The sequence below is a fragment of the Aythya ferina genome (genome assembly GCF_964211825.1).
Source record: "Aythya ferina genome assembly, chromosome: 21".
Classification (NCBI taxonomy): domain Eukaryota; kingdom Metazoa; phylum Chordata; class Aves; order Anseriformes; family Anatidae; genus Aythya; species Aythya ferina.
The window spans coordinates 7,750,165-7,768,752 of record NC_140319.1 but is presented as its reverse complement, the minus strand read 5'-3'; the positions used below and the strand labels follow the sequence as shown (position 1 = coordinate 7,768,752).

General features: G+C 44.4%; 1 long non-coding RNA gene across 3 annotated transcripts in view; it reads left to right on the top strand.

The window, feature by feature from the left end:
* The window catches only part of LOC311422041, a 55,255-nt gene extending 38,203 nt beyond the window's left edge, over positions 1–17,052 (top strand). The window contains exons 2-7 of one of the 3 annotated variants that reach the window (XR_014685155.1): positions 6,162–6,206; positions 7,379–7,464; positions 8,425–8,500; positions 9,515–9,907; positions 15,253–15,386; positions 16,428–17,052. This is a non-coding gene — a long non-coding RNA (uncharacterized lncRNA). Of the gene's footprint in view, positions 1–6,161; positions 6,207–7,378; positions 7,465–8,424; positions 8,501–9,514; positions 10,521–15,252; positions 15,387–16,427 lie in introns of those variants that run through there. The other 2 variants (XR_014685156.1, XR_014685157.1) reach the window with 2 other exon arrangements.
* The last annotated feature ends 1,536 nt before the right edge of the window (positions 17,053–18,588 follow it).

Sequence of the window (18,588 nt, the reverse complement as noted above, 5' to 3'; positions counted from 1 at the left end):
CCAACACAGGGAGTTTTTTAAAAGAGCAAATTAAATTTGAGGGCCAGTTGGCAGAGTGCTTTTCCCCTTGAGCGCAGCTGCCCATCTCCAAAGCCGACCCCGAGCACTCGCCTCCCTCTGTCTGTGGTGGCTCGTGATGGGCACTGCTCATTCTCCCCAGCACCTCCCTCGCAGGCACTGGCCTCCCCCTGGATGCTTTCAGGAGAGGAACCTCCACCCGGGGTTGAGCCCTCATTCTGCTCTTTTTGGGGAAAGAGGAGCATTGGGCTCCTTGTGCCTCAGTTTGCAGGGCTGCAAAAGCCCAGGAGGTTTGAGTTATAGGGAAGGATACGAAGTCAGGCTTTCAGAGCTCATTCCCAGCAGCTTTGGGTTGTGGGTGCCAAGCTGAGGATGGGGAGAGCTGAGTTAAAGTCTGGAGCTGCTGGCAGGTCTGCTCCCGAAAGGGCAGCAGCTCGGTGATGCTGTCGAGGCCGGAGATGGACAGACGTGTGCACCCCAGCAGGGACCTGCAGGCCCCTTCCACTGATGCAGGGACGGAGGCTCAAAAAGGCATGAAAAAGCTGTGTAAATCTGAGGCAATCACAAAGGTGTTAGACAGGAGGAAGGGCACGTGCTCGTGCATCCAGAGGATTGCTCTGGAGCGCGTGGCGAAGGGGTTCATGGCAAAGGGGTTACCTCCCAGCAGAGGAGGCTTCCCCAGCCCCAAGGAGCTGGGTTTGTGGGGTGGGAGAGGGGAAGGGTTTTGGTCCTGGCTGCCACCATGTGAGTGGTGGTTGCATTGAAGGTGCCCCTCGCCTCCAGCCTTCAGTTTGGAGAGCACGGAGCAGGGGGAAGGAGGTGTCCGGAGGGAGCCCAGGTGCCCAGGGAGGAGGGTTTGATCGCCAGGCTAAGGGCAGGTGCTGGACATGTGGAATCAGCCTTGGGACGTGCTTCTCACACGCCTCTGGGGAGTAGGTTTGTTCAGAAGGGAGCTGGGGACGGGTGCCTGTGCCATTTAATGCCTCCTTGCAGGCTGGGTCCAAGCGCTCTGACAGTGGAAAGCGAACATCTCTGCTCGCCTCGTTGTTAGGGCATCATTCAAACGTAGGGGTTGTTGTTCTCAGGAATGTCAGGGAGCCACGTTTGTGGCAGACAAAGCAGGATTTATTTCCTGCATTAGTTAATAGTACTTCCTTTCCCCAGTCAGCATTCAGACTGGAGGGTATGAATCTCAAACGGAGCAGCAAAGCTCGTAGTAACATTTTAACAGGATTTATTAACTTTATTTGCTTGAATAAACATTGGGATCCTCGAGCACTTTCTTTTTTGAAGATTAACAAACAACCTGGCCGCCTGACGCTGGCCTTGCCGTGTGCTGGGGGTGTCCTTCCCCTCAAGTTCCTTTACAGATCTCAACCTAAAGCTTTTATTGGGAGGCACAAGGCTCATCGGCCCCAAAGTACACACCTGTATGGGTTTCTAAGCTCATGGGTAACACAATATTTCCACAGCTGCTTTGTAAGCCATTTGCTGTCAAGTAGGTTCAAAAGATTCCACGTGCGCATAAATCTCTGTGTCACCAATATACAGCGGGACAAATTTGCAAGATATTTGTACAACACAAATGCTGTTACATACTAATTTTATGAGTCATTTTTATATCACAGAGAGAAGAAAACAACACGCGCCGTTACTGTGAGAATCAGTTTGGATGAAATAATATTGTAATTCATGTGCATGCGTAAAATTTTATAGGTATTATTTAATGCTTGTTACACCTCAGTTCCTATCTGTGTGTGAAACTTGTTTGCTCTTTATGTTCCTACTCATACTTTACGTTCAGTTTCTGACATCTCTCTCGAGCTATTTGCCTTGCCCAGGTAATGAGCTGTTTCACATTTGGTGCCAATTAGGAGACATTCCAGGCTACTGATACAGTTACAAATGTTGATTCCCAGAAATGTGTGAAATGTGTGGACCAGATTCTGATCCATTCATTCTAACGCGCAGCAGCACCGCTAACTTCAGATGAGTCACTCGTGATTTATAGATCTGGTTTATACACAATAAAAGCGCCTGGCCCTAGCTATTTCCCTCTTACAGTTATGTTTGCTTTGGGGGACTAATTATACTGCAGGCTGCTGCTTGCGTAGGGTTGATTGTGAGCTCGTGGCCCAAACTCAGATCTGAATATGCTCTAGTATCTATTAGAAAGCCCCCTTGGGATTGGGTTTGGAGCTTGGGATTCCTAGGTCCCTTTCCTACTTGCTTAGGCAAGCTGATAAATCTCCTTTGCTCCGAACCTCTCTATTCCATTTCTACAACAGATATAATGTTGTTTGCTTTTTACACAACATGTAGGGAGTGCCCAAGAATTCTAATTTTTGAAGCAATCTGAACGCCTTGGTTGAAACCTTTTCATTTTGGACGATCTTTTATGCCTATATTGAAAATATCAACAGACTGCTTGTGAAAAAGCATTTCCAATTCCATATGGAAAATGACTGAAGGGTACGCACAAAATTAAGGCTTGCCTGTTGAAACATTAACAGATTTGTCACACTGTTAGTCTCAGAGCTGGGCCGTGCAAAGATGAGAAGAAAGCAATTCTGTGTGAGTTTGGAAGCTCCTTGCTGTCTGCAGGGCTGTTAGGGTGCTGAACAGGGGTGTTCCTTATGCCTTCTAAATTGTCTTAGGAGCTTATTTGCAGCTAAAAAGTCAGCTGGTAGGGAAATTTACTGTGTCTACTTATTACCAGACAGCTGTTGTAGAGGATACACTTCAACATTCAACCTGTGAGAGGTATCTGGCTTCTAAGCCTGCCTCTGTTCAGCTCATCACAGAGAGTACCAGCACGTGCCACAGCTGCCAGGATCCCTAGGAGAAGGGGTGCAAAGTGATCCAGCGACCTGGAAACTTGGGAAAGGAGAACAGGTGAAATAATGTACTTACACTTGGGTGTTCCCTCCTGGTGCCCTGCCATTCCTAGCAGCTGAATGGTCACATTCAAACAAGTTTTAGTGACATAATCAGACTGAAATATTGTCCAAATTGCCTTTGTCTTTGCCATCTGTCTTTATCCCAGCTGACGACAAGGGAGACCCTAAAGCAGTGCAAGTTTAATCTGCTCTGGGTTAAGTATGCGAGAGACCCAGTGCTCTGTAGTACCTTGTTCAGCAGTGATCATCATGGAAAACAGAGCCGTAATCGAGAAGAACAGTTCTCTGCCATGTAAACAGTCCTCCATTTCAATCCAAATGAAAGTTGACGCACAGAAATATCATGCACAGAGATATGCAATCTCCTTGTTCGTATGTTGGAGCTGGAATCATGAAAACATCCTAATGTGGTCTAGATTTGGGTAGGTCCTGGTGCCATGTGCTCCATCCCTGCTTTGCCGTTCTCTTTAATTACGTTCAAGTAGGCAAAGAGAGCTAGCAGGGTCAAATCTGCTTGACAGATCCTCTTTGCCATCTGCTGTCCAAGCCACCTGCAAAAGGTTCAGGTTTGCCTTGATAAATGTGGTAGGTAATTCAGCAAAGTAAGTAGCCCTGTATGCTGAGATTACTGTAACCTCAGAGGGAGAAAACAAGGAAATCGGTGCATTTCAGCGCATACCCCACTGCATGTGCATGACTAAAGATAGCAATGGTATCCCGTGCTGTACTTTGATCTCAGGGTATTCCATTTTAATTTCTGTTTTCTTAGCTTTTATCCCAAAATCTGCCTGGAAACTGTTTTTTGTTTTTTTTCTGCACACATCATAGTTTGTGTGCGCAGCATAGGCCAAAGGGGACAAAGGCTGAAATTTGCAGGCTGCTATCATTTTTCTTTTGTTTTGGGTGCTCCCTTTTTTTTTTTTTTTTTTTTTTTTTTTTTGTGTGTGTGTGTGTGTGTTGCATTCCAGTTCTGATCCTATCTGCTAATATCATCATTTGGCTTCACTCCCTCATAGTTTGATGCCCCAACTTTTCCTTGTTAGCACAGGGAAATGGTAAGCTTGTAGTGAGTGATAGCCAGTAGGTCTGGGATTGATTACAAACAAAAATCCTAGATAAGATCATAAATTTAACCCATCCCTGTGATGTGATTGTATCAGGATTCAAGTACGTCTAAAAAGTTGTTTCCGATTTTCAGCCACTTCATCTGGTTTCCATACAGCCCAGCTGGGAGCGAAGCTCTCTCGCGGTGGACCCTAATCCATGCCAGCCTGGCGTGGAAGAAGCCCTTGTTTCTGTTGTTATTGTATTATAAAAGTGGATAGAAATGATTTAGACAAGATGGCCATTTCAAGGAGGATCAGTTCAAACACTGCTGAGATAAAACTGACCTGATAATAAAACAGGGCTGCTTTCCCACCCTGTTGCCTTCCTTCCCTTTCCCTCCCTGAAATTTAGCTGCATTTAAACACATTCAGAATGGTGTCTGAGCACCCTGAAAGTCAACAGGGAACCATCAGCGAGAAAACCAGTACTTGGTTAAGAATAGAAGGTCAGCTGAACCGAAACACGGCGAGCCTAGCAAAACCAAACATGAGGATGTGTAGTGCCTGTTCCTTCACTGTGGGAAGAGATACTTGTGCTCGGCTCGCCACCCTTCTGGAGCCAGTGCCTGTCTGTTTTTGCCCACATCCTACATCTGAGCCGCCTGCTTTCCCCGCTGTAAATGACCACTGGGATGCAGTCCCGTTGCCTGAAAGCAGATTGAGCTTTACACCCTCCGCAGCCGATGCTCTCCCATCCATCCCCTCGCCCCGTGGTACCAGGTGATTTAATGTTACTGTGGCTTTAACGGCCTCGTCGCTGCTCTGCCTACACAGTGGTTGTCTCCTGTGTGACTGTGCCTGGGAAAATCTATTACTGGAGTGCCATTAATCTGAGGCTGCCGCCTCTGGCACTTTCTGACTCTTCTATTTAATGGGCCTCTGCTTCCGGAGCTCTGGAGACATGCTGTTTTCCTCTCTTGATCAGCTTTGTTTAATTATCAAAATATTTGATGCAGAAAATTGACATTAGTTGTGAAGGTTCCTGCCTTCCTCCTCCTCGCAGCCTCCCTCCCTGCTTTGTAGTGACATTGAGATCTTCCGCATGTACCACCTTCACCTTAAAATAGCAAACGGCTTGAACAATCATTCGCTTGTCCGGGCACAAGCCACATCAGCGAGCCATGGATGGGGCTCGCTGTGAACACCCTGCTGCAGCACGGTGCTGAGCACGAGCTGGCCCCGTGCACGGCTGCACCCTGCTCTGCCTCCCGCACATGGAGCAGCGAGGGCAGCCAGCACCCTGGTCCTGGGATGGCTTCAGGGTGAGCTCGTCAGTGAGACTCGGGGTGGCAAAAGTCCCTCTGGAGCTGAGATTTCCACTCCTGCGTCCTGCTCTTGTCCTCAAAGCAGGCAGCTGGAGGGGTTGCAGGTGGCCCAGTTGCACCAGTGTGCTTTGCTTGCTGGTAACCACATTGCTCACTCCAGTACTCAGGATGGGCACATATAAACCAATATTTATTGCCCAAATGAAGATCCGGTGGCAATATGGTTCCGACATATAAGGGTCTTCACAGGTAGGGAGGCCAAAGTCCTGAAAAATCCCCCCCATTAGCAGGCAAAAAGCACGGTAAGACCCCCGGTGGGGAGACAAATCTCAACAAGGTGCATTGTTCTTAATGCTAAAAGTCCTTAGCTGCTGGAGCAGCTATCAAAGGGAAGCAGTAAGTTTTCTGTGCTTGAAATCATTCAGTTGGGACTGGATGCCGTTCTGGAAACTCCACTTTTCCCAAGCATAACATAGGTTTAGTGCAGGGCAAGAGGGTGAAAGTGTCAGGGCTCTTGTCCTGGGCAGGCAGAGGAGCTGAGCTGGCGTTTCCTGCAGGACTTGGGGTCTGCCTCTGCCACGCTCTCCCCAGCGCTGCCGTGTCCCAGAGGAAAAGGAACCCTAAAGAGGGTCTGAAATTCGTGTCCTCCTTTTGGCAAGCCACCTCTCTTATTTCTGCTGCCTATCTGCAAAATGCAATGAAACATGAATTACTGAGATTTGGGGCTACTGGGAGACAGAGCAGGGGAGTGATTTGTGTAACCCTGAAAGACACGAGTACCGTCGTCGTATTCCTCCCTCACACGGTGCCTGCCTGCTCCGCCGGGCTTATCCCTTCCCACTAACATTTACTGCCCTCTCTTTCTCCATTAGGCACGCCGTGCTTCCCTCACAAGACACAGGCAGGCTGTAAGGAAGGTGAGTAAAGTACAGATGGGGCCCATAAAAGTTATCCAGCTTGCTGTTACGGTGACTTTCAACAAGTAAATCACCTCCCAGCAAGAGTAATCCTCTTTTACCACCACCACCTTAGATGCTGCTGTCACGATCACACTGGGAATAGTTGCTGTTTGGTGTTTGTATGATTTGTTTGGGTCTTGCTATATGTATAAATATTTTCAATTCTACTAAGTAATTCATATTAAGTTGTATTTACTAATTAATTCATATTAGAAGGCTATCTGCGGTATTTGAACAAAACAATTTACAGTGAAAAATAACATTTAATTGAAGTCAGAGCATTTTGAAGATGGACGTGCATTTTGATGAGGAATCTTGTCAGCAGCAGGGTATGTTCCTCAGCCAAAGACTAAGGGACACACTGAAAGCTCCAGCACAGATGATCTGACAGCACTGAATTTTGCAAAATTACTCAGATGCTTTAGTTTCAAGCCATGGAAATGGAAGCAATGTTCAAAATCTCAAAATGTGCTGTATCACAGTATTGCTTTCCAGCCTGTTCCTGTGCCCTGGCAAGAGAAGGAAATTGTCTGGGCTATGTTCTTACCTATTTGGATGCTTAAGTGGCAAATATGGTTGTTTCTGCAGTCTTAGCCACTTGGAAGAGTTGTTTCTCCTTTATGGTACATAAGAAACACATTCAGGAGCAGTGAGATGTGCAGGCAAAGATCCTACCCTGTGCATACACCCGCTGAATGCCCAACAGTTTTTCTCGCCAGCATGTCTGTGTTGCCATCGTTGTGTCCTCTCCCTTTGGTTTGGTTTTTGGGTACAAAGACAAAAAGTGAGACAAGAGCACTGCCTCCAGACCCCCAGCCTGGCCTGTGTGTAACAAGCAACCCAAATGCATCCTTGGGTTTGTTAATAGACTTTTCATTAAGTTCCAATGCTTCCTTAAGTAAAGGGGCAGATTGAAAATTCATACAAAGCCTGACCAGTTTCACTAGCTAGTGCACAGTTGCATAATCAAAAAAAAAAAAAAAAAAAAAAGCCAGGGTTATGGCTTCTTGTTTTTCTTTTATTTTTTTTTTCTTTTTTTCTTTTTTTTTTCTCTCCTGTTTGCATGGTTTAATCTTGATGGTTTATGTTTTTCAACCTCTTATCTCTCTCTTGCATTACTTTTGTATTAGGAATACATGTATTTCTGGTGAAGTCAGTGGAGTTACCTCTGTGTAATTCAGGAATAATCAGTTGGAGGCAACCATGGACTGCTCTGGTAAGTAATGAGTGCACTGTGAGAGGTAATCAGATTCAGACTCTGCTTGTGAATATCCACTGTTAAATGATCAGTTATAAGTCTCCATGCTGTTTGGGACTCAGAAATGTAAAGCCAGTCTAGTAATAGGTGTTCACTGCATCACGGATTTGGGCATAAGGAAAAGGAATATCTTCAGCTTCATTTATACTGCAAATGAAAATAATCAGAAAGATACAAACCACCAAGGTGCAAAATGAGTTTTCCAATTCATAAACACAAGCCACCAGGAGTTAAAACCTCTTGGTTTCTTCCCATAGTGCCCCAGGCAATAGTTTTCATATATATTTCTCCATGGTCAGAAGTCAGAGCAGACCACTGCTATCTAAGACCTTGACTTTTTTTCCCTGACAGTTACAATTATTACAGCCCGGGGGACTCATTTTCTCAGTCTGGCCACCCGCTGACCTAGCCTGCAACCAGAATACACTTTAAAACAAACAAACAACAGCTAGGCTCACCTCTCCTCGCTTCTCCTCCCCCAGCTCTGGAATATTTTTACACCGCACCCCTTGCAAAAGGATATTAGCCACTTTTGCTGAAGGCACAATCACATTATCAGCACCATTCTCTCTCTCTTTCTCCCTCTCCTCCCCCAAAGATAAATTTTTTATGTTGCTATTTTCTTCTCTTTTGTATTTGGCATTCGATATTTACTTGATAAACTGCAGAGCTGCTACTAAATGGGCCCTGATACAACTTAATAAATACATAACAACATCCAGACTGCACTGTATTACTTCGCTGTGTCCTGGGCTGCTAAGGAACCTTGGAGATAATGTCAGCTAAAGAAAAGTTATACCTTAGCTCAGGGGGAAAAAAAAGATACTTATTCTGGAATAATTATTTGTGCATTAAATGACTGCTGCTGTTGCTGTTGAAATGAGCTGCCTGATAATCTTTCCCCCTGTCTTTCTGAAGTGCGCACATGCTCGGTGTTTCTCATACACAGAGAACCTTGCTGTGTTGGAGCATCTATTCTTCTCTGGAGGAATATGTAAGTAACACACAACTAACAAATTTTTACTGGGAGACTTTCCACTGTTCTAGCCAGGAAATATCCACCAGCAAAACTTTGACATCTGTAGGTTAAACTTTTAGAAAGGAGCCTGTGTTTAGGTGCACTGCTGAACTGAGGTGTGATTCAGTGAGTGAGTGTGGCAAGACCCAAATACAGGGGCTGGGCCTCGTTAAATACAGATATGAAAGAAGGAGATACAGTAAAAAGTTAGAGATCAAAGCTGAAGCGGAGGTTACTCACTTTCCTCTAAAGTGCACAAAGTTTTCTCTGTTCTCATTGTCATATTATAACACCTCTAAATTTTTAAACAAGTTTTTCGCATCTTGAGATTATTATTTTTTAATACAGAAACCAATTTAAACCAGGTAATTGACAATCACCCAATGTACAAAATATTATTCCCACATCTGCCAAGCACTGACCAGTGAATATTGCCAGCTGTGGCTGAATGATAGGAACCACCACTCAGTGTCCTGGAGCACTGCATCCCATGTCTCAGAGATCCTCTTAGACACGCATTTAGAAGCTATTCATAAAGCCCTGGTTCTCTGGCGGAAGGTACCCAGGCATTTCTTCAGCCTTAGCCAAGGCTGGGAGGCCTTCTTTGTGGAAGCAGAAGTTCCTTGTTTGATGGTAAGCCCTTCCTTATAATAAGACTAGTCAGAGAGGTGGAAAAATTTGAATGGAGATAACGTATGAGAACTGTACACCTCTGATTTACATGAGGGAACATTACTTCCTATACAGCACATACTGGTGTTTTGTTACCTTTCCAGGAAGAAAGCAGAGAGCATTCCAAAGTCTGTATTTAACGCAAAAGAGCATTGAACAAAATACCTCAGCAAACCCTGAACCACCTGTGGTTTCGAGATGACCTGTTCTGCCTTTAATAACATGGTGAAGAACATGTATGCATGCGTAAACACAGACACATGCACAGGTACATTGAGGAGTCATTCCTCTAACCTTCGCTATATTTTCCTTTTCCAGGAGGGCTGGATTTTCTTTACTAGTCTTTTCCATCTGTGTTCTAATTGCTGAAAGCATCAGCATAAAGTGCCATCAACCAAAACGAAGTGAGGCAGACTCCCACAAGCTGCAAAACTTTGCAACACAAAGCCGCAGTACAAAGAGTTTAGCTCTATAGAAACCGCAGTGAATGCTATGAAGAATCCCAGAAAACTTTGCACGATGCTTCAAAATGCACCACAGGGATCCAGCGCTTGTTACCTCCTGACACCATCTCTCTGTAAAGCAAAAAGCGTGCAGCGCTCCGTGCAGCGATTACCCCGAGGTCCTACGCATTCAGTGCTAACGGTGGAAAGTTTCAGATCTCACAAAGAAGACAACAAGGAGCTTTGATTGCCCCAGTTGAAGCTCCTGGTAAGGAACAGGTCACTTCCCTCCAAGCCTCTGAGCCTCGCTGTGTGGATATTTTCATGCCCGCTTGACAGGTGACTGGTTTACCAGACAGGGTTGTCAGTGCTGCTGGGGGTTATCTGGATTTTGCTGTAGGCAGGAACTGGACCACAATGAGCATTAAAAAAGCTCGCTGTTCTTCGTTTGTTTAGAGACAAGCCATCTCAAACTTGTTTGAAGCCTTTTTTATTGAATTCACACTCTTGTGCCAAGCACTGAAAGATTTACTTTGGCTATTGCTGCAAGATGGAAAGCATATGAATGCGTGGCTGGCTGCCAGCCGCGGGTGCGCAGTGAAAGCTCTGGTACAATGGCCGGTTACATGGAACAAATGTGAATGCGCTGGGCAGACGTGACTAAAGAAAGGCCTTGGCATTCAAAGAACCGTTTGAGGTTTTATCCAAGTGACTGAAGTAGGGTCAAGAGATAACACTTCCAACCAGCAAAGCAGCTGAAAAGTAGCGAGCTACAGGTACGTGCACGCGTCACCTGAAGTCGCAGCTGCCTGGCTGTCCTCGCAGGCTCCAGCGCTTCCCCAGATGCCATCTGTGAAGGCAAAGACCCACTTGGACTTATCCAGTGCGAGGCACCCCAACTGCTGTTGTATATTTCTTGCAGATGTTGCCATAATTTTGTTGTGGTACAATTTGACATACGGCTCCCTGCTGCATCCGAAAGGGGCACATTATCTCAATTAATGTTTCACAGCAAACGTGGCACTGATAGTATTCATGGGACTAAAGACTATTACCATTTGCATGGTGACTAGAACAAGAATTATGACTATGTGTGTTTTCTGCAGCAAAATTTGCCCTTGGGCTCTTTTTTTTTTTTTTTTTTCTTTTTGGCTTGTGACAATGTTCTCTTTTTCTTCCTCCTTCTGTTTTGATTTCTACTTAAAGTTTTATGGCTCTGTCCCCTCCAGGGTGCTATTATCTTGTATGCTAATAGGGCTATGCATATTCTATTAGCGTTGTCAGTGTGAGATAAGAGGCACATTCTGTAAGGAGCACTCAGGGGGTAATAATCACAGCAAGGGGTCTCAATGTTAGTACATTATCAGTCATCTTCACATTTCAGTGGAGCCTGTTTATGCACCTCTTCAGCTGCGCAACTCAGACACTGAAAATTGCTGAATGTTTACGGAAACTGTTGTAGAGGAACATAATGAGATTTGAGATTGACTTGATAAAGGAGCCTTCTCCCTTGTTGCTTCCAGATACAAGATGTTTGGAACTGCATGCAGTAAGTAGGATAATATGTTATAGGGCAGTTAGCAGCTAAAAGCAGGCTCGGATCTGTATTTCAAGCAGTAGAGCAGCTATCTAGGAAAAGATATCACGAGGGTCAGCATCGTTGTGCTTTCTTCAGAAATTTCTCTTTCTGTCTCCCTTTTCTATGTGGTTACACATAAATGGGCACACCTGGTTCACATCAACAGGAAGGCTGACAATTTTTACACCCTTTAGTCTTGAACTTGAATGATTATAAGCCAGTCCACAGCAAGAAAATCAGTGACAGGATGTGAAGGGCAAACGAGTGACCATATGCAACGCTTAGTTAAATAGCAGTCCTTGGTTGCAGCAATGGCCAGTGGCTGTGAAAGAGGTGTCGTGCGAGTGTTTTTTCCAGCTATTGATGCTGCTATGGGCTAGTGAGGCAGAGGCTTTTCTGCTGCTGGAAATGTCTGTTGTTGCTCCCAGCTGACTTGTGCTCCCACCAAACCAGGGACTTTGTAATAAATTCAGTGCCTGGTTTTGCAGACCATGGGAAAATACATGTAGCCTAATGAGGAAAGACACAAAATACAGAGGTGAGGAACTAATCACGTATTCAGAACGAAGGAGCAGACAGTTCCTGGGGACAGATGGGGAACTTTTGCTGTAAAACTTTTCCTTTCTGCAAATAAAAAACTAAACATCCTGCCATGGGCAAAGGTTTTAGGAGAGCCTTAAAATGTTAGTGAGTATAAATATGCAAATTCCTAAATGCATAGATGCCTAGTTAGATGGTCTAAAATTAATTCCTGGGAAGCAGCAGCTATATGCTGGCTACAGCTGAACAACCATAGCAAGAAGGAAAGTGCTATGTTTTGGATCACTTCTGTAGTACTTAAGATTACACATGGATATGAACACTCCTTACTTTAAAAATATTTGTCCTTGACATTTCCAGACACATGGCTCACACCAAATGTATTCAGCTCCATCTCCTGAGGGTCTTGAGATTAAAACCCCTGCTTTCTCACCTTGTGATCTGGCATTAATAGCTGATAGAAAAATCACATACATGACTGACATCTTCCTAGAAATGTGAGACTGTGGAATTAATGAATGCCATGCTGGAAAGCAGGGGTCAGTTTGGAAATAGGATTTCTGTTGCCAGCCATCCAGTCATGAACTGGACAATCTGCCGTTCATTTTTTTTCTTCAGCATTGAGGAAAATTGGTCTGGAGAATAAAGCAGTCAGAAAATAAGTAGCTATGTTTCTTTGGCCGCTGGAGGTTGATGGACTTTTACGGCTTGAGGAAATCGGGCTGACTTCTGGTTTACAGAAGAGCTGTTAGCACATTCTTCGTGCCTGCTAAGTTCTTTATCCTGCTGTTATCCACAGCAAAAAAATTTGCAAATCTGTAAATCTGCAACTTCTAGAGGCTTGGGTGGCCCAAAGAACTGATGGGCAGACGCTGTGGTACTGTTAGACCAATGACAGAGGTACAGCAGTGCTAGGTGGCTGCGCTCCCACCCCCTGGATGGTTGGTGAAATGTCAGGGGAAAAGATATCCTATTTGGGGGGAGAGGGGTATTTCCAGCCCCAAACTGCATCAGCTGGAGAGAAGGGGCCATGGAAAAGTCTGTTCCATATGATTTTAAATCATTTTCAGCGAAATAATATTTGGTGTACCTTATCTGATGTTTCAAGATCCCCTGTGACCCCAGCAGTGCTAATATTGTTGCCTGTTTTCTACCTTCTCTGCTGCATCTGTCTACAGTTTTGTCAACACTGATCTTGTCAATGTGGCCGTGATGAAATCACATTTACTCATGAAATAATACCACTCGTAAATGAAACAGCACAGCCCCTGTACAACACTTCTCACTAGCATGGACTTAAATTGCTAGCAGCTCTGTGGAACTAGTGATGATCTCAATGAAAAAAAAAAAAAATCAGCACTTCCTAGAAAGTAGATGGTTTCATGAAAGAAATAATGCCTTTTTGTGTATTTTTAGCATGAGATCAAAGCTTGGAAGCATTTGTTTTCTTTTCCCTTTTACTTTCTTTCCAATTTTCTGTTCTCTTTTTTCAAGAGCAAATGAAGAAGAAAAAAAAAAAGCTAAATACAAAGGGAGCTGGAAGAGAGAACTGGAAAGGAAAAACTTTTAGTTAAGACTTTTTTTTTCTTGGTTAAAAAAAAAAAAAAAGAAAAACAGGAATATTTGATTGAAATGTTTGCAGGTGTTTTTTGGTTTTGGTTCTTTTTTGCGAATGACATGCTATTTCTCATTGTTCTGTCAAGGTAGCTCCCACTCCCTCTGAGCTCTGCTGCAATCATTCTTGTTGCTTCTGGGTGCACACTGGTTATTTTGGCTTCCAAACAACTCCCGAGTCTGTCAGCTAAGCGAGAAGACAAATGCAAAAAGGGAATTACGTATCTTCTTTTGCTGCTCTTTTTACATCTCATCAAAAAACAGCAACAAAACAACAACAGCAACAAAATCCTATCTGTGCCCTGATCCCTTTCTGCACCCACATTGTACGAATGCACTGAATGGCTTTAATCTGAGCGAGGGTTAATTCTCTTTTCTAGACTCCCTCTAACTGGATTCCTAACTATAGGTGCGATCAAAGGAAGGTTTAATTAAATCAAAGGTAGTTTGCATTCAGCTAAAGCAGTCATTATAAATAAGTTTCCTTTTTAAAGGGTTGTAATAGCTGTGTTTGTTAAAAGGATAACACTAGTGAAAGATCTGAGGGCAAATTATCTTCTGTATTCTGTGACTTCCTTATTGTTTCAGAGCAACTTTTAGAAAAATAAATCCCAAAGCATCCTGTTTACCTCAGCCTGCGGGATCTGTAGGTGACAGAAGAGAAAAGCACGTGCCACCAGCATGCTGCAGGCGGCCTTATTCTGCCTGAGCTGTCCCACTGCTCGTGGCAGCCAGGCAGGTAGTACCACGGGGCTGAACCCAGCCACCGCTGGGAGCTGTGCAGGAGTCCTGGTGCTGGAAGACGAGACGGGACCCACAGCCACTTGTATGTCTGAGAGCCATCCCATTTTGATCAGCGAGCACATGAACATTGCACGGGGAGAAATGTGGAAGCAATTACTTTAAGAGCCGTCTTTTGGGCAATTCCCAAAGAGACATCAGACCCTGTATTTATGAAGCCTATTGCATCGGGCCCTAATGAAGCAATTAAGCAAAGGGTCCTCTGTGTTTGATCTAAATGTGGTAATTTTTACAAAAACATCGCCGAGTGATAGATACCCATAACTCAGAGTCCTTAATTGTACTTAATTTGTTTGGAATACGAATGTGCATTTAATTAAGCCAGGGCTTTGCCCACATGTTTAAAGAAGGGCTGTCAAGGAAAATTAAGACCCAGTTTGTTTTCAAAGTTACTGGTTTTTATCAGGCCAGGACAGCGATCTTCGAACAGAAGGTTACAGATAATTAGGCAGAGACCTCAAGCCAAAAAAAAAATGCAGAGACACTGTACAGCTGAGAAAGCAGGAAGAAAAACTCCTTGATGAAGAAACATAAGAATCGGCTGTTCACATAGTAAAGTCATGCATGGCTAGGATTTGGTAAATGTGACCTGTTGGTTAAAATGTGTTTTGCGTTCTTCAGCTCCAGCAATGTGGATGGAGCCTGGCTGTGGTTAATGGCAAAGCAGCTGGCTCTGGCAGCAGAAGTCGTGCCGTGCTTCAGGACCACTGGGAGCTGATGGCATCTCCATCAAATGACAAGAAAGTGCAGAGGACAAAAAGCACTTTTCTTGCTTACTCAAAGTTACTGAACCTAGCCTTTGAAAGGTGGTTTTAAAATTGTCTCTTTCCCAAGCATGGAAATACCGTAGGTGCTTGTCATTCTCTTGGGAAGAATATTAGTCTGGTGCACAGAAGAGGACTTTATTCCTGGATAAGTAGTGCTTTTGACTTGCTGATACTAGTACAGAAAGCAGCAGAATACACTTTTACATGAGCAAAAATATTTCAGTAGGAAAGAAAATATTTTAATAGGGGAGGAAAGATTGTAAGTGAAAATTCTGAGATGTGGATTTAAATATTTTTTTCTTTCTTATTTAGTGGAAAAATAATGAAGTTGAAAGCAAATAATGCTTCAACACACATGAAGAAGAAACAGATTTGGATTCTGAAGAATCAGTATCAGCATTACAGCAAACAACGTTCATGTGTGGACACTGAAACCTCCGATTTCTGTGAGTCCTTCATGAATCACATGCTGGTTATCAGTTTCTCAACACTGTCATTTTTAATGTCATGGTGAGGCATTTATGTCAAGACCCTTATTGTGGAAAATAGTTTCCCTGGCATTATCTTGCAGCCTAAATAGGTTACGTGGCTGACAAGGAAAGCTGTGCACACATCACTGGTGAGTGGTGAGGTAAGTCACAAAGAGAGTGACTTGTCTATGGAAAGGTGGTGCATCTGTAACAGAGCTGAAAATTGAACCCAGATTCCCTGCACCAAGGGAACGTCAGGGCCTGAATTGCAAAAATCATACTCTGAGTGTTTTGATGGGCTACCGCTCTGATGACAGCTGCAGTGGTTCTTAATTACGGATCACAAAACATGTGGAGAATCGGTAGAGTTTTTAAAGGAAAACTCACTGCGGATGGTGTTATCTCCTGTTTCGGGATCTGCCTTTAACTGATTAGTAGCTAATTCAAGCTGGCATCTCGCTGTGAGATGGTACCTGGCCTTTTCTGCTTGGGTGGCTCAATTTAAAAGCTGGCAGAATACCCAGAACAGCATCAGAGCTAATTTAGTATAAAATTATTCGACTTAAAATAAACAGAATAAAATAAAATAAATCCTATGGTATTAGAGTTCTCTTGGCTGGATTGTTTTATGCCTAGCAAAGATTTATGGCCTGCTGTTGTTAGAGCATCAGAAGGTCTGTACAGAGCCGAAGTACCCTGCAAGCCCTTTACCAGGGGTCTCCTTGCCCCCAGTGTCATAGGCATGTGAAAGTTTGCAACCCCCCCCGAATGAGATGCTGAAGGGGAAGGATGCTGTGGGAGAGCAAGAAGGTGCTCAGTGGCACCGGTGAGGCAGAACAAAGGCAGGGAGGTGCTGCTGTGCATTCCAAAGCCACTCCAAGGAGGTCTCTCTTTTTTGATGTATCTGCTAAGCACATTGAACCAGTTTGCATGCGCAGGCCCAGAACACAATTCTTCTCGTGGTAAATGAGCATGTCAGCCGTTTCACCCCCTTACTGGTGTTTAAAATTTTTGCAGCAATAATGGAGAATTTGAAAGGACATCAGAGGTGGATTTACGGGACTCCTGGGAAATCAACTGTTTCCTGTTTCAACAGCTTCTTCATCATAACTTGCTTTCTCAGTCACTGAATGATGTTCTATTAATCTTGGTGTGCAATGATTACTATTAAATGCAGAGCTGGATTGAGCCTCAATTTGTGAAATAACCTTTTCTGTGTCTTCTGTGAGTCCAGCATGGTAAACTTTGGGTAGAGGTCTCCTGACCAAGTGGATAATTGTGTTCCAATGCATCCCGTGAATAATGCAGATAAAAAAAGCTGGAGTGAATAATTCATTTTGCCTCCACTCATTTTGAATTAGTCTATTCATGTATGTATCCTTTCCAGTCTGCCTGTCTCTATGCGTGCATGTATTTACATAGCAATGTTGTAATTCTCAGGTACTTAAATATCAAAGCAATATAACTACTACTCTTTGCATATGTTCCTGACTATGCTGTGTGATTGCATATGTATAAGTCAGCACTGTATATTGTACCATAAAATTCAGGGCTTGGTTTTAAGATGAAACATGACACATCATTTCTGCTGCTGTGACGGCTATCTAAAATTAATATTAAAAAACTTTCAAACATGGGCAAATCATTTTGGCCTGGCTATAAATTACAGAATGCATATTTTGGGCTGCGTTCAGATGCAGTGCTGCATGTTGCCAAAGATCAGATCGCATGCTCACAAGTTTACCTTGCTTTTACCTTGCCAGCAACTTCTGGATCCTAGGTCAAGCATAGCCTGCGAGCACGAGGAAGCTCTTGCCTTTGGGGATGGCGTTCCTTGAGGGGTAAGGACAGCAATGAAATTGCGCATCACTGGCACCTGCCTGCAGCTCAGGAGCCTTCATCTGAAAAGCTGGTTTCCTGATTGAATCAGGTTTGTCAGAAAAGTCTCAAGAAGCATCTGAAATCTGCACAGACAGCTGAACGGCCCGTGGCTCTGGTCTGTGGCAGTGTATCAGCCGTGTCTGAGAGCTGTCACTGCCCCGTGGTGGATTCGTTGGCCCACTCGAAGCACAGCTCTGCAAGATGAGGTACTGGGGATGTTCCCGAGGGCATGGGCTGTGTGTTCTCCTGCCTTGGGCAGCCAACAAGTTGTGAGCACGCAGCTCCTAATCGGGGCTGGCAGGGCAGGTGGTTTATCTGTGCCTGAGAGGTCCTGCTCTGCAGAGAGGCAGACGCTCGTTTTGCCTCCTTGTTGTGGGCTTTTCAGTTTCCAGTCCATTACAGGTGACACAGCCGATAAGGAGCCTGTCTGTCAGCGCCGTCCCTGGAGGGGCGAATCTTCATCCCTTCCTGTACTCAAAGCAGAGCCGCCTGCTCACGCTTTTTCAGATCATGCTGGGCACCAGGTGAGGGCTGCTCTGCTGGAAGCCAGGTCACAGCATCCCAGCCCTGCCAGGCCCTGTCCCACACAGCACCTCACAGGCCACAGCAGCTCCAGAGCAAACCTCCTCCCCAGTGGGGATGGCAGTGCGTAAAATGAATGCACTGACATTTTCTGAGGGGGTCAGAAGAGGAAAGACTTGCAAAGCTGTTCTGTGAACAGCTCCAACCCCCTGCTCGGGATCTAGGTTTTGCTAGTAGTGAATAAGCGTGCTGTTCACTACTCCGAGCCTTACCTTTTTTCCTTTGAGCTGACCTCAATTCTAACTCAGCTTATTACAGTTTTGTGTCTGATGTTTCAAAAATTATTTTCCTAGGGTTAATCCCTAACCCACAGCAATACCATTAGGAAAGTTATCTGGCAGACTGACTTGTTACCATTTAGAGCAAGCGGTCTTCTCAATTCATAGAAATCTGTATGTATTATTCACAGATTGGAGAAACTGGAGCAACATTTCTACAGCGCAATGCTCTAGTTTTGCCTGACAGACCTGTGCTAATTACTCTGTGTGGTTTTGACAGAGAGCCAAGAATGGGTTGTAGAAAAATGTGTATCACTAAAACTTAGGTCCCCAAAGTCAAAAGTAAAACAAACAGTGAGAGATCATTATCTGAAGCAGACCCTTACTAGCTGTGTACAGAAAAAAAGTCATTCCCATGTTTTGTTTTCCTTTTTTTTTTTTTTTTTTTCCTCCTTTAGACCAAGTAGTCATGTCTGTATTTGGAAATATCTTGAGCT